Source organism: Mauremys reevesii, linkage group 1 (assembly GCF_016161935.1).
Source record: "Mauremys reevesii isolate NIE-2019 linkage group 1, ASM1616193v1, whole genome shotgun sequence".
NCBI classification, from domain to species: Eukaryota; Metazoa; Chordata; order Testudines; family Geoemydidae; genus Mauremys; species Mauremys reevesii.
Genome location: NC_052623.1, coordinates 257879231 through 257891520, shown reverse-complemented (window position 1 = coordinate 257891520; position 12290 = coordinate 257879231). Strand labels below are relative to the sequence as shown.

Here is a 12290-nt window from a genome sequence, read left to right as displayed (position 1 = left end):
CATACTTAAAGTTAAACATGAACTGAAGTGTTTTGCTGAATCAGTGCCATAGATCTGAATACTCTACTCCCCAAGGCACTTCATTGGCTATATTCCCAGACAAAACCAAGAAAAGCCCCAAGCCCACACACTTTAGTTATGCTTGCAAATATCTATTAATTTAACACAAAGTGATTAGAACACTGCTGGTATTTTAAAAGAGTCAAACATTTAACAGGCAGGAAAGCAGAACACTGCACTCAAATCTAAATGCCAGAGTCTGGAAATCCTCAATTAAGGATCCAACACCAGCGTTGTCTTGAACCCCTCAGCATTGCAGGCTAGCACTAGAGCTGGGCAGAGAATGGGAATTCTACTTTGTAAAGGATTTTGAGATTTTAAAATTTAGCTTCATTCCAAATCAGAGCAAAACCCAAAATATCGAAATTCGCTGTGAAGGAAAATTTAAAAAATAACATTTTTAGGTCATTCAGAATGTTTTGTTTTGATGTTTTGATTTGATTTTGACTTTTTCATGGGAGGTATTATATTAGTTATTTAAAAGAAAAAAAGCTGGAATAAGATGTTTTGACATTGTCTGCACTCCCCCACTCCTTGCCCTTTTCTTTCCTCTACATTAAATTCCAGCAACATTGACCTGATCTTCCAAAGCATTTTGATTTTGACAGAACCATACATTCCAATGAAATATAGCTCCACCAAAGTTCCTCCAATCAACTGTAGCTAGACCACCATTTGAGTCCCAGTTCAGCAAAGTACTTAAGCATGTGCTTAATTTTAAATACCTGAGTAGTTCCATTGCTTCCAACTCAAACTTAAAGTTAAGCCCATGCTTAAGCACTTTGCTGAATCAGAGCCTAGTTATGACATGAAAGGATTTGACTCTTCCCTATACATGTGAATTATAACACAATTTTTGCTTACATTTTTACAACTAGAACATACAATCCTCACATTTGGGGAGGGTGAAGTGAGATGTGTTTTGCCTATAGTCACCCATGAGTGACTATATTTTGGTCCTGGCTTAAATTTGATCTCTGAATTTTTATTTAAATATTGACACAGCATTTTAGTTGCTTGACTTTCAGATGTTCACTTTTAACCTTAAACTCCTCAATTCAGATTTTTAAATAATAAAACCTACAACCATCTAATAATGGTCTTTAAAATAATATTTACATTTAATGAGAAAGAAAGAAAGACCTTATGAAGTGTTATTTCATCTGCCTTAAACACTATTTTCTTGAAAAGCTCTTTTAGATAAATCATATACAAACTATTCACTAATTTGGGTTAAAAAAAACAGTTAAAGAAGCCAAAACAAGACAAAGAACATTACAAATAAAAATTCCATTGATTCATTTATAAGGAGATGAGGATTTACATTAATAAACCACAATCCAGCGGGCAGGTTAAGCATGTGCCGAACTCCACACATCAGTGAGGTTACTTGCATATGTAACATGCATGCGTAACATATGCTACTTGTCTTCATTTTCAAGGCCCTTCATGACCTATCCCCACCCCACCTGTCATCTCTTATGCATTATCAAAAAGTCAACTCCCACCTCAGATCGGCCCAGAATGCCAGCTTCCACCATCCATTTGTTACATTTTCCATCAAGCATGTTTGTGCTTTCTCCGGTGCTGCCCCTCATGCTTGGGAGAAGATCCCCGTAAACAGCCACAAAACTAATCGATCCTCCTTAAAACTCTCCTCCTCCGTGAGCCTACAAAAAACTGAACGATGGTTAGGCTGCTGGAGTGCCGAGATCACTGCCTGCTGTGCTGACCAATACTGTGCCATCCTTTCCTTGTACGGCTCCATTGATCTGTCTGTATCCATCTGTTGTCTCATACTTGGACTGTAAGCTCTTTGGGGCAGAGACATTTTTTTTGTTCTGTGTTTGTCCAGTGCCCAGCACCATGGGGGCCTGTTCCCTGGGCAAGACTCCTAGGCACTACAACAGTACAAATAATAAAAATAATGAGCCTTGCAGAATTGAGGCCATAATGCCTAGTCCAGGTCCTCTCTGAAGCCAATAAAAAGTCTTCCATTAATTTCAGTGGGAACTGCATCAGGTCCATGCAGAGCACTGACTGGAAATTCCTGTGTGGAGCCCTGACCCTGGTCAGGCAAAGATGGCTTGCCTGGGATGGGAAACAGATGGAAGCTTCATCGCAAACTCCGTTGCAGAGTTTGGAAGCTCTACCATGCAGATGCTGCAATGGCAGCCCCATTCTTTCAGAACACTGTACTCTTCTGGCCCTGCAGACAGTACACACCTGAGTGGAGGTGTCAAATCTCAGGCTGATAACTGAAAGCTAAACAAAACACAACCTGCACCCTGGAGCGATGGTCTCTATGCCACATCCACACAGGAGTGCAGAAATATCGCCACCAGGCTCAGAGAAACTGTCCTGCGGTGTTGTGGAAGTGTAGGGAGCAGGAACAGTTTAGCTAAATGCTCAAGGGCAAAATCCTAGTCTTATGAAAGGCTTGTCTACACTGGCAAATAACACTGGATTATAACAGGTGTTAACTAACAACGCAATATTAAGCATTAAGAGCAGGCAAGAACCACAACCAGAGGACACAGTTTTAACTATCACAGTCCTTAAATGTGTAGAATCACATTTAACATCACATTAGTATGGCCTGTGTTACAAGGAGAAAGATAGACCTAGTGGCACCTTCTTCCCTACAAATTTATTTCGTCATTATAGTTAAACCCTAGATCTCACTGCAAATCTCAAATCCGTGCAGAGCAGACCAGGATCTTGCTTTTTAAGCTGTCACACCAAACCCCTGAACAATACTGATTTCACCTCCTTGTAATGATGAAGCGCTCAGTCAGCTGGCAGGCTCTGCGCTTGTGACCCCACGAAGTCTAGGTACAGTGCTAATGTCTTTGCTTTGCACTGAGACAACCCTTCTGCACTCACACCCACTATGGGCGATTCAAAAGAGAGTTGTGGTGCTGTGGTAGCCGCTGCAGGTGGGACTAGTCCCTCCATCACAATGCATCAGCTCCACTGCAGGAACTATAACAAAGACAACTGCAGTGAAGCAGGCCCCATGAAGTGTACATTGTGATTGTGGGGAGGGAAACACCAGCCTTCTCTCATGAGGAGAAGCCATGATGATGAACCGGGCACTAGATCATCAAAACAAGGGCAAACTTTTCAAACCTGGGTGCCTAACGATAGGCTCTGAAATCTATATTAATGATCCTATATGAGTGTGGCCTGATTCTCAAACGTGCTGAACACCCAAAGTTCCCATTGACTTCCTGGGGATTCATGGGTGCTCGCTCAGCACTTCTGAAAACCAGGCCACTTTTATGTAGGTGTCATTGTTTGGTTCCATGTTTCTAATTTTTGGCTCCCGGGTTTGAAAACTGGGTCTAACAGTTCTATTTCACCCTAACAAGTGGTGTTTCTTTTAGGGAACTGGGCTGCATAGCTATCAGCGCCACTCCTGCTGCAGCCCCAGCCAGAGAGCTGCCAATGCAGCATCAGCTGAGGGACCCAGCTGGCATCACTGAAGTTGCTGGAGGAGCCTGGCAGGGAAAGTGGGGCACCCCATCAGGCAGGAGGGGCACAGATTGCACTGTCAGATGGTGAGTCATGGTTGGGTTGCTGGTTGAGAACCTGAAGAGCAGGAGATGGCACAGCAGGATGGTTGTGATGGGAGGCCATGGCTGGGGAGTGTATTTCTGACTGGTGGAGAGAGGAACCCTCTCCCTATCTCTCTCAAGTCAGATTTCTAACTCTCTGTTTTTTACTGGCTGTATCTACTCTGGTAAACAATAGATCGTTAATTCACCCCCAGTTGCAGCTCCAACAGTGTTAGCAACTGTGAAGTTATAGTGGAGACCATGGTAAAAATGTCTGACACTTGTCTACACTACATCTTCCAGCACTGCTACCACCAGCAGTGCTACACTTATGCCAGTGTATGAAGCCCGCTGTAGCCAGTGCAGACAAGGCCTCCAACAGCTTAATTTACAATCCCTGTTAGCCTCATTTTGCCTTTTACTTTGGTTTTCCATCCCATATTTTTAAAGGGCCAGCATCCCACACTAAATTTACCTACTGCTAAAAGTGAGTTATTGTTGAAGGGGTATCTGAAGCCACTGACCTGAGAAAAGGCCCATTAAGGAACTCTGGGGCAGCTGTTACCGTCTGATCTGTGCTTGGGTTTGAGGTTTTATTTTCACTTCCTCTGGTTCCTCTGCTTGTGGGCCTCTCTTTCCCTGCCCCCCCCCACTCTCCCCGCCCATCTCTCTCTGCTCATGAGGAGAGAGTTTCCATCATGGCTGGCGTAGGGCCAGTGTGTGTATGTGTAAAGGCAGCAGTCAAGAAAAGCCATCTTCTGTTCCCTTTCATCACATAAACATTGCTGCTTCCCAGCGTATGAGAACAGAATGGAGCAAGGCCTTCCACAGCTGTTAGGAGAGCCTGAGAATGAGTTAGAGCGAGACCCGGCGCTAACCCCTTCAGTCTCCATTGAGCACAGCAGCTTACTCACTGAATTACTGCTCCCCCTCCAACTGCTCCAATGTGCACGCCCACTAGGGTGACCACACAACAAGGGTGAAAAATCAGGGCAGAGGGTGAGGGGTAGTAGGCAGCTATATAAGACAAAGCCCCAAATATTGGGACTGTCCCTATAAAAATTGGGACATCTGGTCACCCTAACACCCACATGCCTTTGCATCCTCCACCCCTTTGGGAGGTAATCACAGCATACACACATACCGCTATGGAAAGGTCATGTTTTAATGGACCTTCTCAGGAACTAAAGACATTAGGTAACATTCGCAGTGTGAAAGGGCATTGGTGTAAATGAGAATCAGGCCCTCACTGTTTAATCCTTTCTCTTAATAAGCTTAATCAGTCTAAAGTGAACTTCAGTGGTCATGCCACACTGCTGACTACTTTTTTTAACTCCCGGGGTTGAAATTGGGCTGATTCTAGCCTGGCTTCCCTAACCTAGGGGTCGTGAGCTTTTTATTTATTTACTATTTAATTGAGGATTGCATTACAACTGCCTCTCTCTCAAATCCAAGGGATGCCATTCGTTTACATTTCCCTAGAGTCCAAGTCCGTTTTGTTATGGAAAATTATTTACAGCAGAAAGGATGAAACAGAGACTATCGAAAAATATTACCTACTCTCCAGGAAGGAGTGACACGGCATTTCAGGCTTCCTGCATGAATCATTTCTGGTGTCCCTAACTTTGGGTCTTGGTCACACACATTGTGTTCCACACTGGAACCGTGGCAGGCCGAGAAATGTGTATATAGCTAAGCTCATGTTGGAGAAAGCCTGGGGATATCCCAGAGCACCACTGTTCTGGACCATGTACCAGGGCTCTCGCAGAGGAAAAAAATCCTTGTCTGCAACAGTCAGGGAAAGCATGCTAGACCCATGCTATAAACACTGCTGTGGCCATCATGGTTTCCGTCAGTGTTGGCAGGGCCGTGGATGGTTTGTCCTTGCATTAAATATCTGTCTAAATGACTTCATAGCATGGCTGTCTCCCTCTGAAGCTCTCAGTGAGACACACTTCAAAGGAGGTTCTCAACCTGTTCCATACTGGATCCTCTCATATCTAGCTGGGATCTAACCAGAACCCCGCTCCTGTTCAGCAATATGGGAAGGGCAGGAAGGTTGCCACCCTGACATAATACCATGACCCCTCGGTTGAGAAAACAGGCTTTTACAGGAACAGACCATCCCTCTAATGCCACTAGCCACACATACCTGGGTCAGAATTTCCAAACTTAGGTGCCTAAATCTAAATCTGGGCACCTAAACAAAAAAGACCTGATTTCCGGAGGTGATGCTAACCCTCAGCTCCTGCAGAAGCCAATATTTAGATACTATGGCCACAGGCGCTATAGAAAAACCCTGGATTGAATAGTGTGGTACACAAATAGCCAATTGCTAGCGACTAGGATGAAACTGAACTCATTTTCACTTCACTAGGCACAAGGAACAGCATGTAGATGAACCCAGTTTGATCCCAGCTGTCACTTGCAGCTATTTACATATACAGTTAGAACTATTTATAAATGCCAAACAAACGAATCCCACAAGCACAACTCAATGCGTACTGAACCAGTACTCACTGACCCATTCGCTCTCATTTGCTATGGGAAAAACACCACCTCTCCCCAGATCTCATTACGACAAAGTAGTGCCCATCTTGTTCGGCACTATTTCGGCAGCATCTAGTGAATATCGAGGATGGTTTATTTTTCAGTTCATTAGAGTTGTGTCACAATAGGATGTCAAAGAGAGGAGGGAATGTCCAGCTCCTGATAGTCATCACCTCCCCAAGGGTAAAACTTTCAGTCCTTAAGAAACTGACAAGCTGGTTAATGACAAATCTTATTTCAACTTTCACTCTTTCATGCAAATGCCCCCCCTTCCAAGCCCCTCAAGCCAGCAATTGGGATTCCGTCAAAAGCTGGAGCAACCACTAAAACTTAAGCCCTTACGCTAAGAAATGTTGTCCTGAAGAGCTGATAGACATGCCCTGACTAGCTGAGCGCACTGCTCAGCAGCTGAATTAACCTGCTCCCACAACAGAATGAACTTGAAGAAACCTCCCAGCTAGATCCCCTCCCATCAGCCCTGGATTTCACAAAGGGTGGGATAAGGAGAATTATCTCCTCCCAGTTGGGCCTCCATCTGGCAGGGTGATGGTTTCCTTTTGTTCCACAACCATTCAGGAAAGACAGAAAGTGCCAACTGCTACAAAAGAAAAACAGAACCACACAAGCACATGGCAACATATCCACAGGGAGCCAAAGAGGGTGTGACATCCTTCAGGTTATTTCAAAATACCCCGTCGTCGCATCACCCCCATTTAACCAGCTGGCTTTCTGGCCCCCAAGTCAGATTGAAGTACTTCTTAGTTTGCAAGCAATTTGGGACAGGCATTATGTCTGCCTCTATGTTTGTAGGGTGCCTAGCACAACATGACTTCAGTTCTGATTTACATAAATAAGTTAATTGCCATCAAAGCCTGATTTTCAGAGTTCCTCACCCCCAGCTCCTACTGACTTCAGCTTGAGTTGGAAGTGCCCAGCACCTCCAAAAAAATCAGTGCCTTGACTAATCTACGTATATTCTCTATTTTTAATAGGAAAATTGTGGAATGACTAATATGGCAGGCATGGTGGAAAGGTATGAAGGAAGCTAGCATCATCCTCTGGGTCTCCCAATGCATCTTAGGTTGCCTTTTCATTTAGGCTGTAAGTTCTTCAGAGAAGGAACCATATTTTCCTTTACATAGAGCACTGAGCATGCTGTCAACACTAAGCAGAGGATGTAGCTGCCCCTCTCTTTTTAACAGCATAGTCAGCATCACACCATGCCCTGTATAGCCTGGGTATCCCAAAGCACTATACAGGGCAGTGAGCTAGATAGTTGTCATGCTGCAGCTGTCATTAGAATCTGGTTAAATGAGACAGAGAATGATGTTTTGGACACATAGTTTATCCCTGACTTCACAAGCAGTACCATGGGATCTTCAACAGCTACCACAAAGAGGCAGAAAGGACCTTGTTTTAAGCTCTCAGTTTGAAGAAGGCCATCTCTAGCAATGACCTGTTCTGCATTGCCTCGTCAGCACTGACTGCTCAGCCAAGGACTGGTGTAAGACATCAAACAGTGCTACCAGCTGAGCTATAAATCTGCAGCTTACTTTGGTCACTCTAGCGCTCCTCGTTCTCGGTTCTTATTCTTCACTTCCTCTAAGAGCTGCATGTTGTCTTGGGAATCTTTTGATTTCATCTCATTTAAATACTTTTCAGCTCTTGAAAGACTAAACAATGATGATTAGGATCTATTGACATACTGAGATTTTATATAATTTTTTAAATTCATTATTGCCAAGACCAGATGTGAAAACACAAATAATATAATGATGACGACAACTAAGATTACAATGAGAGGCTCTCAGTGTCAAGGGAAAATATTCCACTCCGACAGAGCGAAGTGCTGGTTTGACTTGGTGTTACTCACTTTCTGGTGGTTCAGAAATGCAGCCCACAAGCTTTATTAGAAAACTCTGTGCCAGAAGCATGTAGCTCACTGTGCAGTAATGAACCACAATCCAGTCACAGAAATTATCCCAGGATTATACACAACTGGATGAGAAGGTAACCACATGTTCCTGGGACCTCTGCATTCCTGTTGGAGCCCTCAGGATCCCCCTTCCATCTCTCCCCTACTCTCAGAGTCACCTGTCACTCTGCAAAGTGTAACTAGGCTGGTGAGAGCCAGGCTGGGGCCTTCTGCTTGTGGGCAGGCTATTGGTGTCAGGGAATTGAACCACAGCTGCATAGCACCAAGGCTATGCCAGCTGAGGTCTCGCAGTCTAGATGCCACTGTCTCAAGAGCCTAGCAACACCCATTCGTTAATGGTGAGAGCTGCTACAGAGCCACAAGTTACTAAGCTTTGCCCACAGTGAAGTACTGTCTCTAGGCTCTGCCAACCTGATCAGCAATTAAACTGTGGTCTTGTGAAATGCCCTGCAAAGTACTAACCATCAAGGCCACCAAGCAAGGCCTATTTAGTGCTTATGATTAGGAGGTAAAAGAAGCCTGTAGTCTGTTCCTTTGAGCTACAAGTACTGGTGAGAAGATGCTGCTTCCAGCTATCAGATTCAGGTACTTCGGTGACGAGCCTAGAGTCTATCAAGGTTCTTGAATAGCACCCCTCCTTGTGACATCTGGGCACCTCACAGCTTAGATTAACAGATAGAACCAGAAGCTCTGGGTCTGATGGGCCGTAGCACCTCACAAAGCTTGTCCCTCACAGTGCATTTCACAACATAAGAACAGAGGATCAAAGATAGCTGTAAATTCTCTCCTACTCCCCTCCCAGCTGTTGTTCCAACTGAGCCCTATGGCTAATTAATTAATGTTCATTATCATAAGACACTATGACATGGAGGTGATTTGAGCCTCTCTTCTCAGGTCAGGTGAGTTCTCAGGGTCACCATCAAGGGTAGAAACTAGATGCCATGTTTACTGAGCCACTTAATGTAGTTAGTGCTGATAGCTCCATCTATAGCAAATTAAATAAGGACATTTCAAGCAATCCAAGAAATGAAAAGTCAATCAAACTAAAAATTACGAGTGAGATCCTGACCTCATGAAGTAATTTTGCCATTGACTTCAATGGGGCCAGGATTCCATCCTAAGAATTAGCTCATTGAGCATTTTATTGTGGTCATTGTGTTATTTTTTACAGTCAGATTAGTGCTAGACAAAGGCGCAGGATTGAAAGCACCAGAGAGTGAAGTCCCGTTTAGTAGCAAAAGACCACTGATAGCTGCCAAGCAAGCTCACCCACTTTGCCCCATCCTTTCCCCTCATCCCTGAAATAGGGACAACCTCTAGAGGTGAGACATTAAACTAGTTATGTGCCCATCTCTATTCAATCTTCCATGCGTGTGCTGAATGCCAGTTCAGTAGTGGGTTTTGTGACTAGACACTAGTCCACTGGGAACTGGACTGAGACTAGCAGCTTATTTCACATAGGTCTCATTGAACGATAATGAAATAGCTACTATTGAGAGTCACTGCTTATCTGGGCTACATTCAAATCAGTGACCTACACGTGCCTGGTTTTGGATCTCAATATTCTTTCGAAATTTGCTGTTGTTAAGAAAATGCTGGATTAAAAGTACCCTACAGAGCTAAGGAACTGACATAAACTGGGACTGGATGACAGGGGGTGGATCATTTGAAATAGTCTGGTTCATTTCATTCCATCTGGACCATCTGGCACTGGCCTCTGACAGAAGCCAGGATACTGGGCTAGATGGACCACTGGTCTGATCCAATATGGCTGTTCTTACGAGGGAATGTGCTTACCACCTTTGTTTTCTGTCTCGTAAATCAGAAGCAAATATTTAGACAAAAAAAAATTGAGCAGACAAAAATTTCCTCTGAGTTTTTTGCATTTCCCTTCCCTGGGGTGATACACAAAACCAGTTTGCATGTTGCTGCTTTTACCTAATTTTTCAAGTCCCTCAGTTTTATCCCTTTAAATCATACCTTTATCTAAAATCTCCAGCCACAAGGAAGCAAAAGTCCTATTGTCTCTTTCCTGTATATCAGCAGAAATTAAAACAACTTTTCCTTGTACTAAGAACAAAAAAACCCAACAATGTAGTTTCCTTGCAAAGAGTTTGCTTTGACTCCAGAATGGGTCTTAAAGCAGCAGAGTGAAAATCAGCCATTATTACAACACACAGCCCAGCAACTTTTTTTAAATTTCTGTTCTATTTATTACTGCTTCCCCCCGTATAATTTAGAGGGGAAATGTGCCTGTCAGTTTTTCCACTTGGGAACGTGCTGCTGGAAATGTAAAGCATTATAAAGGCAATGGAATACTTACAATTTCTCCATCCAAGGGAGACTAACTGTCCTGGAGCTGGGGAAATTGTTTTCATTATTATTATTATTTATTTCTCCATTCTCAGGAATTCTAACGCTGGCCAGTTATGAAGAAGAGTGTGCTTTTGAAGTGTGATGGGAAAGACCACAACATTATACAATCTTTTCATCCAACACCCTTCTCACTGCCCCTGCCCCCAAGCTGTTTTGATATTTTGTTTTGCTTTCAACCTGGACTTTCAAAATGATTTAGGGAACAGTCTGTTCCTCTTTGCTGCAACACCAAGGCTTTTACAATTGATAACTGTGTTGAAATGTTTGGGAGACTTTTCCCGCATTCAGACACACAAACACCAAGTGGCTGTAACGGATGGATTTCCACTGAGTTGCTCCTGATTTACATAGGCGCAAACGACAAGAGAATCAGGCTCACAGACTTTTGCTCCCTTCCAAAATTAATCATCCTTCCTCATGGCCTCCACCCCATTCCTGCAGTGCAGTGTGTGAAATCAGTCAGTTCTCTAGATAGCTGCGCTTTCCAGCTAATTAATTCTTTGGGCTGGGGTGTGTGTGTGTGTGGAATGGAGAGAACTTTAACCATTTATGTTTCATTGCTGGGAAAAAATAAATAAACCAAGAGGCTAATGCAAGTACTTGTCCCAGCCAAATCAAAGGGTAGAGTCAGAGACGCGCATATGTACGTGCACATATCATTAGCCTTGTGTTACAATGACATTAAACAGCTCCAGCCCCACTAGACTGAGCCTCCATCTGGCTCCTTGAAACAACAAATGATCCCTAAAAAGGAAAGAAAACCCTCATGTGTAAGTCTGCGGCGCGATCTACATTCCTGGGAGCTCCGCACGGCAACTATAGGGGGAAAAGAGAGTGGTGAGATGGGGAAGGGGGGGGGCTGCTTTACTCTCTGCATTACTGATCCCCCCAAAACTACTTGTGAGCAAGACCCTGGGCTCTTGCTGCAGTCCCTTTTGTTAGCATGGTTGCATTTTCTCCCTTTAAAAAAAAAAAAAAGGGCACTGCAATCTGTTTTGTCAATGACCAGTTGGACCAATTGGAGCTAATTACAATATTCCCTCCTCCTCACACCCTGATCAATGCAGCTGCTTTGACAAGTTTGTTCCAAAGCTCCAACGCCATTTGCAGAATGGATCCCCAAACTGCTCCCCCTCTATCTCACCATCCTCTCCCCACACCAGGCCCTTCCTCCCCATCCCCTCACCCCTAAGCTTAATTTCAGAGGAGTTCTGACACTGGCATCCCAGTCCTACCTTTCTCAGTGGCAGTAGTTGGGCTGCAGCTCTTTTACCTTCAGGTCTCATTTTGGGGAACTCCAGCTCCAGCCTGGGAGCAGCAGCAACATCTGGATGCATGGCTCCCTGGCTCGCCCCCTCTTTTGTTAGCAGAGTTCCTTACAATCCACTCTACAGGATTTTTCCTTTCGCTCGAAAGCCCCACGTTCCCGCTCCATACAGATCAGTTTCCATTCTCAATCATTCCCCAGTCACAAGCAGGAGAGCGGTTTCTTGCCCAGAGCCTTTTCCTGCCCCCGTTGGCTTTTGTGGAGCTTATTTCCCCTAGATTCTTCTGTTACTTTTTCCTCTTTCCTGATTTTGTAACTATCTCTTCAAGCTCGTGACGTTAATTCCACCCCTTCCCCCTCCTGTGTCTTTCTTCCCACCCTTCCCTAGCCTGACCCATCCTGACTCCTTTCCAGTGAGCTAATCTGCAGCTGGCTGAAGAACAGGCCCCATTACCATGGAAACCCATGTCCCTGAATACTTGACTGACTTGGGGAAACTACAGTAAACAGGACCTTCTGCTGGACACTTTTCTTTGGGGGG

General features: G+C 44.3%; 1 protein-coding gene across 1 annotated transcript in view; it reads right to left on the bottom strand.

The window, feature by feature from the left end:
- The window catches only part of DENND2A (DENN domain containing 2A), an 84571-nt gene extending 72499 nt beyond the window's left edge, over window positions 1-12072 (bottom strand). Inside the window, exon 1 of the mRNA XM_039482681.1 lies at window positions 11718-12072. The gene's annotated coding sequence lies outside the window, so the exon portion shown is untranslated. The remainder of the gene's footprint in view (window positions 1-11717) is intronic.
- Window positions 12073-12290: the final 218 nt, after the last annotated feature.